This window comes from Rattus norvegicus, chromosome 1, assembly GCF_021556685.1.
Source record: "Rattus norvegicus strain SHRSP/BbbUtx chromosome 1, alternate assembly SHRSP_T2T, whole genome shotgun sequence".
NCBI classification, from domain to species: Eukaryota; Metazoa; Chordata; class Mammalia; order Rodentia; family Muridae; genus Rattus; species Rattus norvegicus.
Window position 1 is genome coordinate 124,436,220 of NC_141534.1, and position 17,101 is coordinate 124,453,320.

At 35.9% G+C, this 17,101-nt stretch overlaps 1 protein-coding gene across 3 annotated transcripts in view; it reads right to left on the minus strand.

Annotated features, from left to right (window-relative positions):
* Positions 1-17,101, minus strand: part of LOC134483425 (uncharacterized) — a 329,893-nt gene that overhangs the window by 92,635 nt on the left and 220,157 nt on the right. The window contains exons 16-17 of one of the 3 annotated variants that reach the window (XM_087600960.1): positions 14,426-14,678; positions 6,626-6,726 (exon numbers count right to left, since the gene is read on the minus strand). The exons of the other annotated variants lie outside the window; for them this stretch is intronic. The gene's annotated coding sequence lies outside the window, so the exon portion shown is untranslated. The remainder of the gene's footprint in view (positions 1-6,625; positions 6,727-14,425; positions 14,679-17,101) is intronic. 3 annotated transcript variants of the gene reach the window in all.

The window sequence follows — 17,101 nt, forward strand, 5'->3', positions numbered from 1 at the left end:
TAAGAATTACCCAATTTAATAAAGATGGAAAAAAAGATTAAAAAAATTATCTGTCCAACTTGCCTCTCCACTTTAACGATATTTTGTTCTGCAATTATCTATTAAACTTCGATAGGTAATTTTTTCTACAGTAAAAGTAATTCTGTTCCTAAGGTATTTACTTCCTCCCTTACAAACGTATATATCTTAAACCACATTTCTGAATTTTTGCTGCCTAGTACTAATGATTTTCACTTCCTGTATGTTAATTTCAGGCTTCGTAATTTTTTTTGTTTAATTTTACTAATGCTTTAGTCACTTTCTGTCCTTGGATTTCATACTTACAACACAATCATTATTTTTTGACATAAAAGCATCAATTTCTCCCCAAAGAAATGGAACTAGATGCCATATATATGTAAAGACATAGGTAAAACATAGGTTTCCCATTGCCTGGCAAATCACCACGTCCCAGTGTGGAACTTCTTTCATTGACTTCATATATGAACTGAACTAAGAAATTCTTGTTTTAGAACTCCTTTAAAATATGTTGCTTGCAAAATCAGAGAGGGTATTTAAGGAAATAAATATTTTCCACTAATAATAGAAAATAGGTTTGAGATCAGAAGTCTTCCAACGTCTGCCCATGCCTGAAGTTCTAACAAATTATCCTTTGCATTCAACAAATTTTCACCAAGAATTCTTGAACTTATTTTTGTCAAGACTTAGAGCACAAGCAAATTCAAAAATTCAAAGGGTCTCAATAGCAAACTATAAGTAATACTTTTTAAATTTTTAGAAAACCCATGAGGATGAAGTAAGTATTACAAATATACTCATGAGTTTTTCTGAATCTCACAAGCTCATAGATATTCTTTGAAATTTAATTTTTATTTAGCTACAGGACTGTTTTTTAAGTAGTCCTCTTACTTTTTCACCCTTAGTTCTCTCACAGTTTCATTTTCCTCAGAGAAATGATTCTCCATACTATAAACCTGCTTCCAAAATCACCCATATAACATAAGTGGATGATAAAGCATTGTTTATAAAATTCAAATTTGGAGCACTTAGTTCCTAAGACTGCTCTGTAGTAAGAAAGTAACTCATAGATTAAACTGGAATTTATATAAAACCTAAGGTCATAATCTTCACATTTTAGACTTTTTAAAAAGAAACTGCAGAACGACAAATTTATCAATTCCAATATTCCTTTTTTTCTATATTATTTTATGCATTTCAACATTTTGACCTCCCTTTTTTCAAAGAACATCCACAAATGGTGAAGGGAAAAATCATAAAATTTACATAGTATATTGGTGTAGGCAATTTGGAATCATGATGCATTACTAACATTGCATCTTTACTGTTATCCTGTCCCCATTTCAACTCACAAAAGCAATAATGTCTATCATGATGGTACCTTCTTCTGAATGCATTGTTTTAATTATTTAATGATCATGAATACATGGAAAGCACCATCCCCATGGGTTTATGGAATCTATCAACTATTTTGCATATATCATTATTATTGTGCCACATATTTTTAACTCAGAAAATTCTGTATGTGCTAACTCTGAAAATTGCATATATTAACTTATACAATATAAACAAGAATCACTGTCTTCCTATTTAAGAAATAAATTATGCCTACTCATTTATACTTGTGTATGTGTGTTTTTCTAGTCTCTGAATATTTTTCATGGGAACACTAATTTATTGGTATGGTTATGAGTTATGGGTTGATTTAAATCAGTAAGACTTAGCACGGTAATAGTAGTCGATGTGCAAGTAGTATGAATGCACTGTTTAGGTGCAGGATCCTACTACGGAAAACTGTGCCAATTTTAGAATTCATTGTGGGACTCAAATCCAACTAAAAATGTTGGTTATTCTCATGATAGGCAATTCATCACTGTATTGGAAGTATTCATTGGCAGGGAGTATTTCCAAGCTTGACAAAGTAGTGATTTCATTTCACCTTCAGTAGCCTGCTTCATATATTCTGGTACTGTGAAAACTATTCTCTAAGATACACAGTAGAATCAAGCTTATTGGGCAATGCTAGATAAATTTATCTCTGTTCTTTGACTTACCGTGTGCTGACTTCAGCAATTGGGTCTTACTTTAAAATCCTGTATAATAACCAAGAAGGTTTTTAATGGGATGGACTGTATGGGAAATCTCTGAAAAGTGAATTAAAAGTAGACAACCCAATCTGGCACTGGACAACGTACTTGTCTGGCTATAGTGTCCTGTCGAGAAACCATTGACTTATTACTAGTTAACCTTATTTGTAAAATGTTTCTTACAGAAGTTTGCTTCAAAATGCCTTTTTCAAAACGACTTTAGGGATATTTACCCTTCCTCACATTCATTCCTCAAACCTCAGCTTCTACTACCATCACCATTTAGTCAGTGGTATGTTTATGCTTGGCCCAGGGAATGGCACTGATAGGAGATGTAGCTTTGTTGGAGTAAGTGTGTCACTGTGTGTGTGGAGTTCAATACCCACATCTTAGCTTCTGGAATCCAATCTTCTGCTTGATGCCATTATAATATAGGTGTAACTCTCAACCCTTGAATGCCCATGTCTGCCTTGACACTGCCATGCTTCTACCTTAAAGATAATAGACTGAACCACTGAACCTATAAGCCAGCCCCAATTCAATGTGATCTTTATTAGTGCTGTCTTGTTCTTGGTTTCAGTTCACAGAAGTAAAAACCTTAGTAAGACACTTAGTCTGTCACTACTTTCCCTTCATATTTACACCATTGTTTTGTAAAAACTCCCCTCCAATGAAATACAGACCTATGATATTGTGAGTTTCCTGACTTAAATATTTATTACCACTAGAACATATGTATGTGAAAATCATTTTTAACTTTTTAAAATTTAAATTTATATTTTATTTCTTCCCTTTACTTTCTGCTTGCTGTCCCCTCCCATGTCACCACCGCTCCCACAACCTTTCCCCTATTCTCCCCCTGCTCTTCTAGGCAGGTGAGGCCTGTCTAGGCATCCTAAGACCCTGGCAATTCAGATAAAGGTGATTGCTGTTTAAGCCTTGCAATTTGAGTTTTCTCTCTAAAATACATATACATGCACATGTAGTGAGCTGACTCTCCAAATTTTCCTGTTACCTTTATATGTGGTCATGTCACACACACACACACACACACACACACACACACACACACACACACACACAGACACACACACACGCACACACACACAGAGAGACAGAGACAGAGAGACAGAGAAAGAGAGAATAAATCTCTGAGTATCTTACACTGAAGTCAGTGTGTAGTAGTCAGCAGTAGTCAAACATTTAAGAAAGCTGACTTTAGTTCTATATGTCTATAATACTCATAACTCTACAAGCCTTTCTTCCACAATGAATCCTGAACCCTGGGAGAGAAACATGATATAGACATTTTACTTAGTGACTGGAATTGAGCATTCTCTTACTCCCTGCATCTTGAACAGCTATTGATCTTTATGTTAGGCATGATGTTCTAGCAGAAGAACATCTTCTCTCAAGAGGGTTGAAAAATACAGTAAGCTATGGGTCTAAGGAGAAGTCATTAGGACTTAGATTAATACTATGTTCTTTTATCAGAGTAATAACATTTGCTTTCCCTTCAGGCCTATGTTATGTTTGGCTACAGGATTTTGATTCAAATAGCAAGAAAATTAATACATTTCAATTTGAGGAACAAGCCTTAAATCCAACGAGAATGTAGGCTGGTTATTTTCATGTCACTCATACCACTATTGCATCAGTAGCTAATTTTTCCCGGCCTGTTAATGTAACAAGTTGGTGGATTCACAGCTATATATACTGCAGTATAAATTGTTTCTGAAAAAGATACAAAACTAGATGGGCAGGGAAGGATTTCATCTGGAAGAAATGGAAGGAAATGTGAATATGATCAAGCCACACTAAGAAATTCACACACACACACTCACACACACACACACACACACACACACACACAAATATAATGCAGAAATACATGCATGAAGTTTTGCTGATGGCATATTTTTATTATTTCCATAATAATAAAATATAGATAAGTAGGTAGATATGTAGGTAAGTAGGTAGTTAGAATGATCATAGATAGATAGATAGATAGATAGATAGATAGATAGATAGATAGATAGATAGACAGACAGACAGACATATCTTGGTGAATTGGAATCTATCAACAATATTCAGTTAATTAGTGAAGATCAATATCTCAAAGTGCCACTCCACATTTGTTCATTATTCTTTACCATTTTCCCTGTCCCACAAACAGTAACAGTTGGGTGCATGTGACTTTATAATGTTCTGTCCTTACTGAAAACAAGTGTATTTCTTGGTAGTGATCTGAGAGTACTAAGGGACATAACTGTGGGAAGAATCTGAATCTAGGGCTGTCAAGACCACTGCTACCTACTTGGATTCTGAGGAAAATAGCATGGTTATTCTCAAATTGAAAGAATTTTTTAAAGAAACTTATCACTATTTTTAATTAGGCATTTTATTCATTTACACTTCAAATGATATGCCATTTATCTCTTATCCCTGCACAACGCCCAATCCCCTTCCTCCTCTCCCCATCCACTTTGCCTGTTTGAGCGTGCCTCTCCACCCATTCATTCACTCCTACCTCACCAACCTATCACTATCCTATGGTGGGACATCAAGATTCCACAGTACCAAGGTCCTTTCCTCCTGTTCATGTCAGATAAGGCCATTCTCTGCTACACATGCATCTAGAGCCCTGTGGAACTACAGGTATTCTCTCTGGTTGGTAGTTTAGTCTCTGGTAGCCTTGGCGGATCTCTTTAATTCACATTGTTCTTTCTATGGGGTTGCAATCGACTTCTGCTCCTTCAGTCCTTCCCCTAGCTATTCCATTGGGGTCTCCAAGGATCAGTATGATGATTGGCTCTATTTACATCTATTTTGGTTAGGTGCTGATAGAACTGCTCAGAGAACAGATATATCGGGCTTCTCTCAACAATTGCTTCTTGAAATCTACAGTATTATTGTGGTTTGGTATCTGCGGATGAAACAAATCCTTAGATACGGCTATCTTTCCTTCAGGTTCTGTTCCTTTTTTTTCCCTCTCTTTCCTTTTGTCAGGAACATTTCTGGATTAAAATTTTTGAGATGGGAACTGAGAAGAGGACCCCCGTTGAAGGAATCAGAGAAAGAAATGGAAGAGCTTGAAGGGGCTCAAGACCCCATATGTACAACAATGTCAAGCAACCAGAGCTTCCAGGGACTAAGCTACTACCTAAAGACTATACATGGACTGACCCTGGACTCTGACCTCATAGGTAGCAATGAATATCCTAGTAAGAGCACCAGTGGAAGGGGAAGCCCTGGGTCCTGCTAAGACTGAACCCCCAGTGAACTAAACTGTGGGGGGAGGGAGGCAATGGGGAGAGGGTTGGGAGGGGAATACCCATAAGGAAGGGGAGGGGGGAGGGGGATGTTTGCCCGGAATCCGGGAAAGGGAATAACACTCGAGATGTATATAAGAAATACTCAAGTTAATAAAAAAAAAATTTGAGATGGGTGGGTGGCACCATCCCTCAACTAGGGGTTGTGACTATCTACTGGAGGTGGTCTCTACATGTTCTATCTCTCCTTTGTGGGGTATTTCTGATAAAGTCATCCGTGTTTGGTCCTGGGAGCCTCGTTTCCCTGGTTTCCCGGAATTTTTAGTAGTTTTGCAGTCCCCACTGCTAATTATTTCTATTTGGGTTCATGACGGTCTGTATTTCTCTCATATCCCTTTTAAAAACTGATTTTGTCCCATCTTTTTCCCTCAAACTTCTTTCTTCCTTCTAGGTCCCTCCCTTCCTCTATCTCCTGTGACAATTTTGTTCTCTCTTCTATGTAGGATTGAAGCATCCACATCTTGGTCTTCCTTCTTTTTTAACCCAGATATCCTCAGAACTGTGTCCATAAACAATTGAATGAATAATGAAAATATGGCACATTTACACAATGAAATGTAACTTACTTCATAAAATAAAAATCAACGAACTCTTACTTAAGTGGATAGAACTAGAAAAAAGTCATCCTGAGTGAGAAAAATCATCCTGAGTGAGGTACTCAGAACCCAAAAGAAAAATTTAGACGTGATCACTTAAAACTGCTTGTTAGGTTACAATCCTTACAAATGTATGTGAAAATCCTTAAATCCTCAGAGATAAGATACAGAGTGAGGAACTAGAAATGATAGAAGGTTTTCCTGAATAAGTGAAAACATAATTAAATCTGGAGGCATTTGTTGTAATGTGACAGTTGAATGGGAATATTAAATGCAGAAGTAGAGGAAAGTTGAAGGGACACAAGACTCTGTGGACTATCTGAAGAATGTTATGGAAAATACTAGAGTATAGACTCCTTAATCTATAATATGTTAATGGAATATTCTTAAAAGACTTCACAAAATAATAAGAAGAGTACCACCTAACTGCCATCTCTCACTACCAAAGCCATTCCAGTGCCATGTATGCGTTACATCTATTTGAGATTTCATGACTGAGATCTCACAGCAACTCCCAAACAACTTACATTCCTACCCATATTTTTGTTGCTTTACAAAAACTGATCATAAATCCATGCTGATGAGAGAACACTTACCTATCTCATTGAACATGAAGAAGTTAAGTAGGTGACTTACTGGAGTATTCACTCCTTCTCGACAATGTTCATGGATTGGAAAATTTATTTATACTTCCTGAGGAGAAAAGGAAAGATGAACTTAGCTGAAATCCTTCAGTTTACAATGGTGGACTCCCTATACTGTACATGGGTGCAATAGTGGTACAAATGCAGTGAGAGTAAGTAACAATTATTTGACTGGATACAATACCTAGTCCATGAGACACATTCTTGAAATAGCTCATATGCCTAAGAAAAGGGAAATAAGTAGACAGTGACCAAGGGACATACCAAACACCATTTTTTCTCTGTGAAAACAATGTAGCAATTTAAAAATTCCTAATAATATTCTGTTATTCCCTTTAATTAATATATTGGTCAGCCATGATCACAGAAGCTACTATCTCTTATTAAAGGCAAAAAAGCCAGACATATACCTGAAGAATGTGTAGAGAATAAGAGAGACTTGGTAACTCAGTCATAAATGCAAATTCTCTATAAAAATGTTCCCTTCATCTCTCATGCTTCTTTGTGTTGGGTGAAAACTTACAGAAAGTGTGTATAGAAAGAATGTAACCAAGGAACCAATATTTTTAGATATAACAGACCTAACTCACATGTGATCTCATATAGATCATGAGAGCATGCATATGGTTTCCATAGAGTAAAGTGAATTGGCTCCCATTACTGAGAGAAAGAACTAAACACAATCTACCATCTCTAACCATGAAGCTATTTCCAAAATACAAATGTTCCTAAAGGAGAAATTAATTTAATATGGTGGAGTCTAACTGATTATAGAAATCACATTCATGGAAGGTTTTATTCAAAGCAGTAGACATCCAAATCAAATGAACTCAATGGTATTTTGACAAAAATTTTTTGAATCCTAATGCTGTGTCTTTCAAAATAAAAACCAATAAAATTGAACAAAAGAGAAAGTGGAAAAAAAAATCAGTTTGTTCCAGCAGATTTCAAGATAAGATCATGATCATGATGTATACACATAATAAAATTTCTTTGCTGGACATAGAGAATTCAAACTTGTGCTATCCAGCAAAGTTTCCCTGGTGGTTATCTTTCATAATGCTAGAAAACACTATCGAGGCTCCATTAAGAAAAAATAATGGTTTTCTTATCCTTTAATAATCCTTATATGCTACAATAATGACTGGCCTAGTAAAATGCATTAACATTTCAACTGTGTAAAGGGAATTTTGTGCTTAATTAACCAAATTATTAATTAGAGGGAGGCCAGTACTACAGGAGATAATTCAGGAATGATACTACAAACATGATCAATATACTTGGCTAGGGATTTTAAAGATCCTACCAGAAAACACACTAACATTGCTTTACTAAATATTAATTTTGCCAAATTCCCTTTTAAATATTTCTGTTATGCCCTTTGGCATGTGTTGCTGATTATTTCTCTAGATAACAATTCTATTACTAATTTTTTTGTTGGCACAATGATACATATCCACATAAAGGACAGTGAATAAGCAACAGTCAGTACTCAGACACAGTTGGGGATTCTAAATGTCCCTATACTGGATAAAAACTAGAGGACAGGATCTAATGCCTTGGAATGTCTCTATAAATGGCCTGGCTGTTGTAAACATGGCCTCCTACAGTTAGAGTTACATGTGTGCCCTTCACAAGATTGAGCAAAAATTCAAGAAAGGAAGAGGTGGGCTTCTCAATATCCCAACTCAATCTGCACACATTCTTACTGACATAGATGGCTAAAGGGGTAGCAAGTGTCCTGTTTCCTTAGAAATGTGGTCACTGCTAAGGATAAACAGAACATATTTCAGAAAAATAAAACAACAGACAACAAAAACATAGGGAGCATCCTGTTAAATAGTAAGAAATTCAATTTTTTTTATTAAAATCAGGAACGGGACAAGAAGGTTCATTCTTCCTGTCTTATTCAGCAAAGTATTAGGAGATTCCTTTGACTAAGATATTATTTTATGCATAAAAGTTTCTAAATGTGGCAGCAGAAACCTGATAATGATTAAAATTACTTTCAGCAATGTAACATTCTGAAAAAAATTAATGAAAAGACATGTCCAGAAATAACAAATATTTTGAGGAACAAACTATGTAAACAATGTCATTTATAAAACATTATATATAGTGTTGGGGATTTAGCTCAGTGGTAGAGTGTTGCCTAGCACGTGCAAGGCCCTGGGTTCAGTCCCCAGGTCCGAAAAAAAGAAAAGAAAAGAAAAAAAATTATACATAATACTGTTATATATTATATATTATATAACAACATTTTATATAAAATGTTACATATGTATTACCTATGCATATATTTGATGATGACCAATAATATCCTTCACAGAAATTAAAAAATAATGTTGTAAAATTATATGGAGACAAAAAAGATACCCTGTAATATAAACCTGAATAGTAAACAAAGTTGAGGAGATATCAACATGCCAGATTTCAAATTGTATTGTGTAATAGCTGAAGTAACAAAAACTATAATGAATGGTGCTACTCTGTTATTTCTGTATTAATTAACACCTCTTTAGGAGCAACAGCCTAAGGAAACCCTCAGAATGATGTTGGCCTGGATCAAAATAGGCATGTATTTTATAAATTATTTTTTTAAATCTGAAACCCAAACAACATTTTGAAATACAAAACAAAATACAATAGGTAAAAGTATAGGGCGTGCCTGTGCGTAAATCTGTGTCTCAAAGTCTATTATCAGTCTGCATTGTTTCCTCTTACACATCGTAGAGCATTCAATTTAGTATATTTATGGCATACCTGAGTGTGTTAAAAATTGGGTCTCTGATTTTTGTGTCTGCTCGTTTTACTTTGTTGGAGTGCCTTGCCCACCCTCAATATGTTCTTTAAATATCCTACTATATTTCATTTTGTTAATGTTTGGTTGTTATCCCTTGGGTGTAATTTTCCTCGTAAGAGCTAGAAAGGGAAGAGATCTGGAAGGGACAGGAGGTGGGGAGAAACTGGGAAGAGTTTAAAAAAGGAAAAATATAACCGTGATATAAATAAAAAATTAAAATGGAAATGAAAAATTGGGACAAAAATCAATTTTCACTAAAATTACAACACCATTTTATAATGAAAAACAAAATACAATCCCAAAAAGCCCAGAAAGAATACAAAGAAACAGAAACAAAAGAAAGGCACACCCTTGTGGATTTATCTGATGGAGGAGAGCCAAGCCACCCCCCCAAAAAAACATAACCGCACAAAAAATCCAAAAACAAATCTGCATTATATTTTGCATATCTTATAAAGTTCATCCAATTCAATGGATCAAAACAAAGTATAGATTACATATCCAAAGAAAGTTACTTCCATTGCACGAGTTTATTATTGAATCTGGGCAAGATTTAAAAGTAAAAACATATTAACAAATAACATATACCGAAAGACTCTAAAGTATTGTCTTAACATTCAAACTAGATCACCTTATGTGATCACAGAAGAAAATGGTTTATTATTCTGTACTACTCTATGCAGTGTATGTGATGTGAGTATGTGAGTATGTGTGTGTTTTTGTGCATATATATGTACACACATATGTACATGTATATATATATATATATATATATATATATATATATATATATATATATATATATATACATGTGGAAACGTGCTGGAAGGTGCAGCACCTTTCCACATGCTTGCAGTTCACAAAACCAAATACACTCTGCCCACTACTCTTTTTTACAGCCATTTGGGAAACCTCTATCCTTTATTATAACTATCAGAACACCAAAACCCATTCTTACCTGATGACCCAACTATTCAGAAACTGGGAGGTACAAACTACATCATCTATTGTGTTCTTTCCCTTTGATGATAATCTGTATGTTAACTCTCAAAATGATTTTAATCCCTTCATATCATTTAGTCTATGGCTGATACTGAGATACCACTGTAACTTCCTTTATGGGTGTAATTTTTATGCTAAATCCTTACACAAACTTAAATGTCCGTTTTATTTTCCTGACTGCCATTACTCCCACACACCAATAATCCACAATTTGGTCAGCTCTTTGAAATGCTAATGTTCACCCTGGAAGAGAAGGGACCTGAAGTGACAGGTCAGATTGACAGCTCAAGGGGTGGGGCACAGCAGGAAACACAAGACAGGACAAAGGAAGCAAGGACCAGATCTGATAGCTTTCTGATCTGACTTTTCAGAGTCAAATGCTTGAGATCTTGAGAATAATTTTTATCCCAACAAATCTGAAATATTTAGTGTGAAAAAAATCTTATCTACCTATGAAAATATTTTGGGGTTTGAGAGAGCTGACCTTGTTTGCTGCATTGCCTTGCTGACCAGTCCTAGGGTGCTTGTGACAGGCATCTATGTCTGCCTCTTCTCTGAGCAGGACCTGCTGCATGACTTAGGTAATCACAGTGTAACCTGCCCCCAGTCTGTGCTAGTGAACCAGCATAACCCTCTAATCACGCATGCGTGCATGGTTACTAGGCTGCAGATATTCAAAATCTTTTCGAAAGCTAATGACACAAGGCAGGCAGATGTGATCTTTAAGCTGTACTATTGCTAGAATGAAAGCGCTGGGTCTTCACAACCCCTGCATACATAGGTCAGGGATAAATTCAAGGTGCTTTCTGGGCAATGATGACTAGAGGGTATTGAATTATATTCACATTTAGATCTCTATACACAAGAAAGAAAGAGTGCTTAGGAAAAATTTAACGAAATTACACAATGTACGAAAGTACTAGATACTTGTAATATCAGGAGAAATCACTAAATAATAAAAGATGCTACTTTATTAATATTATGCCTTAGATTTTACTTAATCGGGTGGATTTTTAAAGTTTCCATGTGTTCATGTAAATGAAGCACTTACCATTAACAAAACGTTTGCTATATACTAAAAGCATTGGTTTGTCATTCAATGATGATTTTTTCTTCTATTTTAAAAATTGTTGCTTTGAGATATTTACTTTTTGTTTGATTGCCTTTTAGATAAAGTTTTACTCATTGGATTTAGCTGGAATGGAAATTCACTTTTTGACCGGGCTTTCTTTTAACTCAGAGATTTATTAACTTCTGACTTGTAAGTGCTACATGTAAAATCACATGCCACCACAGTTAGCTAGATTTCATTAATGCAAATTATGTGTGTGTGTGTATATATTCTCTCTCTCTCTATCACTGAAACACGGTCTCTCTGTTCTTAAGTCCCAACTTATGTCTGTGTGTGGTGTGTGTGTGTGTTTGCGTGTGTGTGTGTGTGTGTGTGTGTGTGTGTGTGTGTGTGTGTAGAGGTATGTAGGTAATAAAGGCTGTATATTTCTCAAGATCTGCAGTTACATGTAATTCCTGACATGATTTCTGAGAAATAATTTTGCAGAGCAGTATTAGTTTTTATAAGCAGAAGCATCACTCAACATCACTATGCAACTTTAAAAATTGGTGATTCTGATGCGCAATGAATATGCAAATGAGGCATAAACAAAAATGTAGAATAGCTCCTGAATGTTAATACATGTACATTCATTTAGTTTTCAATAAATATAAATATGATATTGACTTAGTACTATCCTTTTCTGCAAGACCTGGGATAGGGAAATGCATAAGGAATTACTCAGTGTGCTTTGAATTTGGACAATCTGCCCTGTGTAATATGATTAAGGAAGGAAAATTTTGCATAAATAAAAGGTGACTTTGAATGCATATGCGAATATTCAGCTTCCTATTCCATAGCAGTATTTTCAGAAGCTATCCCTTTGGAGCTAACTTTGGTTCAATATATGACTGAGCAGATAAGTATGGCAATATATTAATTCATGTCATATTGAAAGAAAGGGATGACCACTCTTAAACGGGCTGGGCTACTGCAGATCAGACCCTCTGAATCTTCTGTCAGTGCTGGAGATATTTAAAGCTTGATGAAAAGATACTTCTGCAATATTGGTTTCAAAGATAACTTTTAATTATTGATTCCTGTTAGTAAAAAAGCCTGTGAGATTACAATGGTGTAGTATTGTATTTATCAAAATTGTCAGAGGATACTTGGTAACAAGTATGCCATGAGTTATAATAATTTATTACCTATAGCAGCAATGTTTGCTTCAATGGCTTTTTTTTTTCTGGCCAGGAAGATGCTGTGCAGAGTAAACCGGATTTAAATATACTTTGTTTCATCTTAATCTGCGAACTATCTGGTCAAAAGAAATGATTTTTAAATAAGGGGTATTCTGTCTTCCAGATTTTATACAAGAACACAATTGACAAGGATAATATATGGTTTTATAATCAAGAAAATGAATCCTAAATTTTTGCATTTTATACATCTACTGAGTATCAAAGTGTGATTAGGACACTGAAAACGCCGAAAGAAATTCCTGTTTTATCATATTATTGTGTGTTTGTTTGTTTTTATTGGATTTTTCTATTTATATTTCAAATGTTATTCTATTTCCTGGTTTCCTGGACATAAGCCCGCTATCTCATCCCCCTTCCCTTCTTCTCTAAGCGTGTTCTCCTCCCCATCCACCCACTCCTGCCTTCCCCCTAACATTCCCCTACAGTGAGAGTCCACCCTTGGCAGTACCAAGGGCTTCTCCTTCCTTTGGTGCCCAACAAAGACTTCTTCTGCTACTTATGAAGTTGGAGCCATGTGTCAGTCCATGTCTTTCAGTAGTTTTAGTCCAAGGGAGCTCTGGTATTTTGCCATGGTTGTTCTTATGGGGTTGCAAGTCCCTTAAGATCTTTCAGTCCATTATTTGCTGCTCCAAACTCTGCCTCCATATCCCCTCCTATGAATAATTTTGTTCACCATTTTGTGAAGCAGTGAAGAAGAAACTCACATTTTATGAGTTTTCCACTGTCTCTGATTAATGGTGTGCTCCTTTTCTCTTCCTCCCCTTTTTTTCTCCTCTGTCTCCTCTTGCTTTTCTCCTTTATTTAATTTCTGTTTTTATTCATATCCCTTTTAATTTTTGGAACTTTGAGACAGTGTCTCACTAGGTAGAGTAGGTTGAGCTCAAATATGAAGTAAACATTTTGTTTCTATTTCTTTAATGATATGATTAATATGAAAGTCAATATATCTTGAGTACTTTTAACTTGATTTGTAAATGTGAAAATGACGTTGCTCATTAATTACTTTTACAAATTTTCTTTTTTTGTGAAAAAGATCAGTCACATTGGCAAGTGCCCTTATATCTATTAACTGAGAGGCATAGTCAGAGAGTCTACTATGAGTTTACTTACAGCCAGAAATACATTTTAGAATTTGTTTGTAACAACAACATAGATATATTAATAAAATTGAAATTGTAGTGGCAGAATAGTATTTCTTCTCTTTCTGTATCTCTAGTGGTAAACAGCAGGTTGCTGAATTAGCAGCTTATATCTCAAACCACAGAGAGGAAGCAGAGAGACTTCTCTCAAAACCTTCCACAAACAATCATCAACCACAAGTCAAATGGTTAAAAATTAGAAGCTAATCATTGACATCTCATTGAAACCACTGCATTCCATGCCTTGTCACCACAGTCTCACAACCAAATTATAATAAAAGTATATACTATACAAATTTAAAAGACCCCATTATTTTTTCATAGACTGAACCCTGTTTAAAACTTTAAAGTGTCGTTTGAGCCTCAAGTCAATAATTTCAATGTTATCCCGTAAAATCAAAATATAGTTACATATTATTAAGATACAAAGACATAAACATATATTACTTTTTTTCTAACATGAACTCAGGCCATCATGAGAAATACCTTACCTCCTGGGTTCTGTTGTTCCTTGTGTGTATAGCATATCTGCATTTGTGAGGAAAGCATCCTCTTCCTTCTGGCATCAAAGTTCAACGGGATTTAGCACATCATTTCCCAAGGAGTACATACAAGGCAGATCTCTGAGTCTCATGTCCCTGAGACCACAAATGAGCCCATGAGGTCTCCTGGTTTTTTGGCTTAGTCTCTGGGAACTCTGGGGAGTCTGGTGAGTTGACACTGCTTTTCTTCCTATGAGGTTCTCTTTAAATAAAATTCAGCTCAGCATTATAATGTTTCATGATATTTGTACTTTTTCATATTTAACAAAATAATTTTAGTTAAAGACAACATACAAATAAACATTTGTTCTAATTATGATATTCATTCTTTTAAATTAGTGTTTAATTATCACCCACCAGCTTCTACAACTGAGTATGTGTTTCTTTTTTTTTCTTTTATTGGATATCATTTTTATTACATTTGAAATGTCATCCTCTTCATCTATCCCTGCTTCTATGAGGGTGCTCCCTCAACCATGCACCCACCCACTCCCTCCCAACTCCCAACCCAGACTTTCCCCTACATTGGGGCATCTAGGACTGAGTGTCTCTTTTCCCATTGATGCCCTACAAGGTCTTCTGAGTATGTTTCTTATCCCTAAACCATTTTCAATAGCCAAAGACTCCGTAGTACTTATCAATTTTCCATGCACTATTCTTTTACTTGTTTTCCAGCCATAAATATACTCCCAATAAATTATGAAGTACTCAGATAAAACTTTTACATCAAATTAAAAAACATTTTGTGATTATTTGTAAACTGTAAACTCATTATATTTTAAACAAACACCATTTGCCTAGGGATCCTTCCCATATGCTGCCACCAAGGCCACACTATCACTGATGCCAATAAGTGCTTGCTGACAAGAGCCTGATATAGCTGTCTCTGGAGAGCCTCTGCCAGAGTTTGACCAATACAGATGCGGACGCTTTCAGCCAACAGTTGAACTGAGCACTGGGACCCAATGGAGGATTTAGGGGAAGAACTGAAGGATCTGAAGAGGTTTGCAACACCATAGGAAAAACCACGATCGCAGCTAGCCAGACCTCCTAGAGTTCCCAGGGACTAAACACCAAGCAAACAGTACACACTGAGGGACCCAGAGCTCCAAGCCACAAATGTATCAGAGGATGGCCTTAGGTAGCATCAGTGGGAGGGGAGGCCCTTAGTTTAGTCAAGGATCAATGCCCTAGCATAGGGGAATGCTAGGGTGGTGAGGCAGGATTGGTCTGGTGGATGTTCAAGCATGCTCACAGAAGCCGGGAGGAGAGGGGATGTCATAGGTGGCTTGTGGCGGGGAAACTGGGAAAAAATAAAGAAAAATATCAAAATATAACAATAATGCAACCTTGTCAAATCTAATTTTTAAAGATAAAATCCAAGATGCTTTTAAAGAGAGAGAGAGACTGATGTTTTTAATACACTATACGAGAAAATTGTTGTGATTCCAGCCCCCAGGATTTTGAGATGAATTCACAGCATATAGATTGGTGAAGTACACAATTAAAAAAAATCTTGGTGGCAGCCTTGGTGGCAGCCACACGTTTCTTGCTACCCATCCTAATGTTCTGTTTTCCAAATGAAGCACGCGCGCGCACACACACACACACACACACACACAAACACACACACACACACACACACACACACACACACACAGAGAGAGAGAGAGAGAGAGAGAGAGAGAGAGAGAGAGAGAGAGAGAGAGCCTTTATATATTGATATGCCTAGAAGAGCTCACAGCTCAATGGCTCAGTCACTTCCTAATCTTTATGGGGCTAATTCACCTCCTTCAGATATTCTCAAATTAATACGTACTGAAATCTATATTTCACCATTGATACTTTGGACCCAGTCTGGCAGCCTTCTTGTGGTGTCTTTTTTCTGTCTCTAACATGGCAGCTATGCTCTCTAATCCTGTACCTTCTCAGGCATGGAGTCTGTCTTTCTCCTTGCATGGGAAAACTCCCTCTATCTCCTCATTCCTCTCTTTCCCTGTGACTCCTGCATTCTATAAATCAGGCTTCTGTCTGCCTTTCCCAGTCATTGGCTCCCTGCAACTTTATTTACCAATCAGAATCAACTGGGAGCAGGATCCTTCTGTTAAGTTCAGACGTGGGGTTCTCATGCAAACAAGTTTGGCGACCCAAATTAACATAATATGAGCAGCAATACGCCAAACCCACTACATAAACTAATGTAGGAAAAATAAATATATAAATAAGCAAGGTGATAATTACTTTCAGAGTGTTTGCAATTTTACAAATCACTAGAATGATATGTGTAGGGCTGCTATTTGTATTCTGATATAAATTATCCTTTGTTTAAATATTAATTTCATATATAATTCACAGCTACTTCTGTTTCATATATCATTTAATAGGTTGCATATTACTTTATAATTACCTTTGCTACTGTTATACTACAATAGTAAGAAGATCAGAGAGAATGTTTTTGTTGTTGATGCTATTCATTCATGTATGTTTGTGTGTGTGTGTGTTGTGTGTTTGTGTGTATGTCGAAGAATTCTTCACATATTACATACCATTATGGTTCATACAGTATTTTTATATTTGAAGGCACTTTTAATTGGTAAAACTAAAATATATTTAGATATGATCGAA